Source organism: Scyliorhinus canicula, chromosome 6, assembly GCF_902713615.1.
Source record: "Scyliorhinus canicula chromosome 6, sScyCan1.1, whole genome shotgun sequence".
NCBI classification, from domain to species: Eukaryota; Metazoa; Chordata; class Chondrichthyes; order Carcharhiniformes; family Scyliorhinidae; genus Scyliorhinus; species Scyliorhinus canicula.
In genome coordinates this window covers 69,275,963-69,281,962 of record NC_052151.1, presented here as the reverse complement: position 1 = coordinate 69,281,962, position 6,000 = coordinate 69,275,963, and positions in this window count along the sequence as shown.

Below are 6,000 nucleotides of genomic sequence, written 5' to 3'. Positions count from 1 at the left end.
AAGTGAGTGTAGCAGCACGCGTGGCTATGACCGCCCATTGCCTATATGGGAATTGGTAGTTTAGCTCTGCTGGTTCTGTATTGCAATCTGTAACATGTTTTTGATCAATCCTTGCAATATAACAGGCTCCTTAGAATGAAGGCTATATATAAGCCACTGACTTTTTTCATCTACCTCGGTGAAACCAGCAAGGGTTTAGAGATTACTCACTTACCGAATAACTGATTTTGATTTACTTAAATTGGAATTCTTGGTGATATAGAATTCCAAAGTTGAGAGTTATCAACAAAACTGCAAGCCCTTACAATAGAAAAGCATTTTGATAATGTAGCATTTCAGCTGTTTGTATTTACAAATATATAAAGAGATTTAGAAAGCAGAAATTCAAATGATTAGCCGTCCTCTATTTGCATTATAATATGCAGATAAAAGTTTCATTGTCACAAGTCGCATTTGTACAACTTGAATATAGATATTAATTCCTTGGTCAGTGAAATTGCTCTAGCATTATCCATGAGGCCACTTCTGGGAATGGAAAATGTGCCATCAAAATGCAAATGTCCATTTGAAATATGCACTGCCACCATGTCGAATATATTAAAACTGACCTACATCAAGTAGTGTTCATACATTTTGAAGTTACAACCTAATGAACAGTAATTATCAATTATCATTAGTGCAATATTGTGACTTAGATTGATTCAGATGTTACACAGGGTTTGAATACTAATTGTTTACTACGTTGAATAATTTCTGAACCTGGGACACTTTTGACTCAGTCATCATGTGACATATGCACATATTACCTGCAGTCTTAAAAATACCCTCATTGAAACATCTCTATTTGTAATTAGATCGGTTCCCTCTTTCTCTCCCATCTTTTTGCTGAAATGTCTTTCATGCATCATTACTTCACAGCTCCTTCCAATTTTGATTTCTTCCTCAGCCAAGACTGTCGTTGCGCTATCCTTAATATCTCAACAGAGTTGATCACCTCATTCCTATCAGCCACCTCTTCTCTGTGGCCTACTTGTACGGGACTGCCCCTCCATGATTGCACATGTCCTGACTGGGCCAATCCATCTACAGCAATGGTTTCTCCTGGCCACATTCTCTCTGAACATCCGCCCCCACTCAACTCCATTACATCCTTAGCCCCTTTTTTTCTATTTACTTATTGCTTCTCAATGACATCATCTATAGACATGAGGTCATTTTCATAAGTACATTCATATCCTATCACATTCCTTATGGAACAGAAAGTACAGCACAGGAACAAACTCTTCGGCCCTCGAAGCCTGCGCCAATCATGCTGCCCAAAACCTTCCACACTTCCGAGGTCCGTATCCCTCTATTCCCATCCTCCATGTTTCTGTCAATATGCCCTTAAACGTCAAGATCATATCTGCTTCCACCACCACCTCCGGCAGCGAGTTCCAGGCACCCACTACCCATCGCTCATCTCCTCTAAACTTTACCCCTCACACCTTAAATCTATGTCCGCTAATAATTGATACTTCCTGCCTGGAAAAAACTTCTGACTAACCACTCAGTCCATGCCCCATATAATTTTGTAGACTTCAATCGGGTCAGCCCTCAACCTCCATGGTTCCAGTGAGAACAAGCCAAGTTTATCCAATCTCTCCTTATAGCTAATGCCATCTGACTCACAGCAATAATATATGTGGGGGGAGGGGTGCTTAGCAAGGTGGGGGTGGAACTTTCGCTCCTCAGGGACAGGAAGCCCTGCCTTTGAGAGCTGCAAGTCAATCTGATTGGTGGTCAGCTGAGCAGTCCCAGCACACGGTCGAGGTCACTGCTCGAGCGACAAGGGAATCCTGAGATGATCATGAATCCCAAGGTCTGTGAATTGGGGAGGGAAAGGGGACCTGAGGGTGAGTTGGGGGCAGATTATAAATGAACAGATTTGGGAATTCTTGCTTGAGCGAGGGCCAAGTTTCAAGTTCCATATGCTCACCATCACCGAACCATTTTGTCCCACTTCCATAAAATCACTTGCCACTCCTGCTAAATGAATACCTCCGCTGTGAACTCGAGATCCAGGTTTTCTAGCTTGCGGGCTTCCCAAATTTTACTCTCTTGAAACACCAAAAATCCTCCCGCATACATCCCGCACCTCACTAAATCCAGTTTTCCTATTATTCTAATCCTTTTCCATTTTTATCTTATACCCAAAGCACCAATTTGAAAATTTAAATCATCCTACCATGTCTCTGCAACTCTCCCATCCCCATGTCCCATACCAAGTTTTCTTTCTTTAAGCGCTTACATTCTTTAATTTTCCTTTTGTGCATCCATCCTGCTTCAATTTACTCATCAGCAGCTGAGCATACAGCTGACTCAGCCTCATTTTGTTGCTCTCGCTCCCTAAATCCCTCACCCCCCCCCCCCCCCCCCCCCCCCCCCAATTGTATTCTGTAAACACGGCAATCACCATCTTTTGCATTACAAAACCAACCGGCTTCTAAATGTGTCAAAATGCATCACCCTTCCAACACTAATCCTGTAATCCCCCCCTTTTCAATGGACCAACATGACAGTAATGCACCAGTGTGTCACTCACTGTAGTGACTAGGAGGTTGTAGGTCTGCACCAGCTGATCTCAGCTGGGATGGTGGCTGGCAGTCTACATTATTCCTATTTGGTTTCAAGGACATTGAGAAGGCTGCATTTATTGCTCAGCTCTGGCTGCCTCAAGATGCTGGTGATTGGTTTCTTCTTGAACCACTGCATGAATGCCAGAGATAATATTTGCATGATGATCAGATCAACTGAACATCAAGGAGTGATAGGATACATCCAAGTCAGGATGGCGTGGGACTTGTAAGGGTAAAGAAGCTCATCTCATTTTTTGTAGTGGTAGAGATTCAGGTGTTGAAATGATACGGTGAAACTAAATTGATGAATTGCAACAGTGCATCCTGCAGCAATAGCTGTGGTGGAAATCTGCTCTTTTATTATAAACAGATGAAACAAAATCTAATTTTGGCCACCTCAATCCTGTGCCCCAAGGTCACCTGAAGAATACTCAACCTCAAATTGGACAACAATGAGCCAGGCAAGCTCTGGTGCAATTCTTCAGTGTCCGATGCAGCTGCCAACTCAAGGTACAAAATCATCAAGAACCTTTCTGTTGCTCCTCCCAAATGCCAATGCCCCAAACAATTGCCACAACTCCCCACTCCAGGGGCCCTCAGCTATTTGTAATCTATAACATTTACTTTTATAGACAAAGAGAAAGCAGTGTCAGTTTGCTGATCATATAAAGTGAGGTGGAAATGCAAGCTATGAGGCAGACAAAGAGGCTGCAAAGAGATAGAGACAGGCTAAATGAGTGGACAAGATGGCATATGGAGTAGAATGTGAAGTATGAGGCTGATCACGTTCATTGTTAGAGACAAGTGAGCCGACATTATGGAAAATAAATGAGCTGTCTGTGGAAGTGTGCCAAAATATTTTAATGAAGTCCAATTCAAAAACAATTGATTTTTAAAAACATTTCTGTTGCTAGGAAAACCAAGCAAGACTAGGGGCAAGGACCCCATTTTAAATGACATTGCCTCATTAAAAAATTCATGCCCCTTTTCCACCTCCCTGACCCCCCACCCCCACCAGCTATTCAAATGGACAGTCCAGGCAGCAGAATGGCAGGAGACACCTCCCCTGCATGCCGAGAGATTGAGAATTAGATGTCCTTCGCTGCAATCACTGATGGAGTAGCCCAGTGCATTATGAGGTTGGGAGGAGCTCCTGCCCCACAAAAGAAATTTGAAAATATCATTCTTGGGCCCTTTTGGATCCAGGTTTTGGCCCCTGACAGCTTTGACTGAAGGGCCAGACACACTGCTCAGGCCTCCGGAATATATTGCAAATTAAGCCAGGATGGACCCAATCTGGATATTTAAAACAGGACCCCACTCCTTCCTGTGGTTGTTCTGCTCCCCTGCTCGAACAGGAAGGAAGCAGGATCAGTGAGGGTAACTGACTTCCCTTAGTTTGACTGTCCACTTGCCCATTCTCTTCTTCCCTTGCACCCTTGAGGGTGCTCTTTCCAAGGGCCGGTGCAGACCCGATGGGGTGAATGGCCTCCTTCTGCACTGTAGGGATTCTTCTATGATTCACCCTCCAACCCCCGCTACAAGATCAGTTAAATCGAGAGCCTAAGACTATTTGCCAGCTGCTCGTTTGCTCTTCAGAGAAACAGCTGGAATCTAAACAACTTAGGAGCTATAAGTTACATGCTTAAAATATTGAAAAACTGCATAGAGAAATCTGGGAATAGTTAACAATTGAGACATGATGAAAAAGGGTCAAAACAATAAACTTTTTCTTTTGCACTTCCATGATTGTCAGATGTGTATTTACGTGGATCTATTTAACATAAAAGGAAAAGCGACACAAGAATGAAAAGAAAAAAAAACACTTCTTAGCTGCAAAAGTATGTAATTTAATATACAAAACTGGCAAATATACAACAGTAAAGATCATGTAATCTACGTTTACACATCCCAATGAAAGGAAATTCTAATGTAGAACATTTCATGAAAAAGACATGTACTTGTCATTGGGATATGCTGCCAAGCATTAGTAGACAGCTTATTACTTCATTCAAAAAGTTGCACATTTCTGAAAGAAATTAAAATTGTTGCTAAGAAAATGGGGGAAATATGTGGGAAGAATTATTCAGGTGTTCCACGAGCCAAATAAAAACTCGTATTTGACTCTGCTCCTCAATCTGCTTGGAACAGTCAACATATAGCAGTCTTATTCCTCCATTAGGTTTGCGAGACTAGCAAGCAGAGACATCATTTGTCTGGGAATTTAATGCCCAACACTTGACTGTTATTTTGACTGTTTCCCTATCACAGGCATACCTACATTCTGTTGCAGAAAGAAAAATATGAAACTTGTTAAAATGAGGAGGGTAGTCCATTCAAATGTCTAGTCATTATACTGGTCAATCAGCAGGTCTAATGATTATAACATTGTAACATTATAGACTTTGAGATGAAGAATCAGGATTTAGGAATTTTTCATGGAACATAACCCAAGCATTTTCAGTAAAAAAATTAAAATCAGTTTGTGCAAACCTATAGTTAGAATTAAAATGCACTTAGCAAGTGAGGAAATACAATATTCCCATGCACCAAAACACACACACTTCACACGCCATTGCAAAGTAGATTAGAACTGCAAAGCAACAACCCAACATCTATTATGCAAGGGTTTTCCAGTGTATTCAGCGTATTAGATTTGATTTTGAATTCTTCAGTCTGCAGACTGGTGTACTTGAAACAGCTGCTCTTTACAGTCTGCAATAACTGTGGCTTGCTGATTCTCACTTCTCAAAAGTGTAAGAAGCATACATAAACAGGAACAAAAAAATTCATAAATATTACATGTTGACCAATATACCATATGAACTGGGCACCTTGGGAGCTATACAGTTCCTGGCCATTTAAAAAACCCAGCAAACCAGATTAAAGCAATCCTAAAAGTTTACAATGATATATGTAATTAACAGGCATTTTTTTCTTTGTTCATGACATGCAAGTATTGTTGGCAGGGCCAGCATTTGTTGCTAATTCCCAATTGCTCTTGATAATGTGGTGATGAGCTGCCTTCTTGAGCTGATGCACCCACAGTGCTGTTGAGGAAGGGCATTCCAGGATTTTGACTCAGCAACAGTGAAGGAACATTTATCTTGTTCCATTCAGGGTGATGCATCACTTGGAGGACAGCTTGCAGGTGGTGACATTCTTACGCATCTATTAGTCTTATCCTTCTAGGCGATAGAGGGTGAAAGGTACTGTTGAAGCAGCCTTAGCAAGTTGCCGCAGTGCATCTTGAAGATGGCGCCCATTGATGCCTCTGCGGATGGTGGTGGAGGGGTGGGTGTTTAAAGTTGGGACTTCAGTTAAGCAGGATGCTTGGTGCTAGATGGTGTTGAGCCACACTCATTCAGGCAAGTGGACAAGG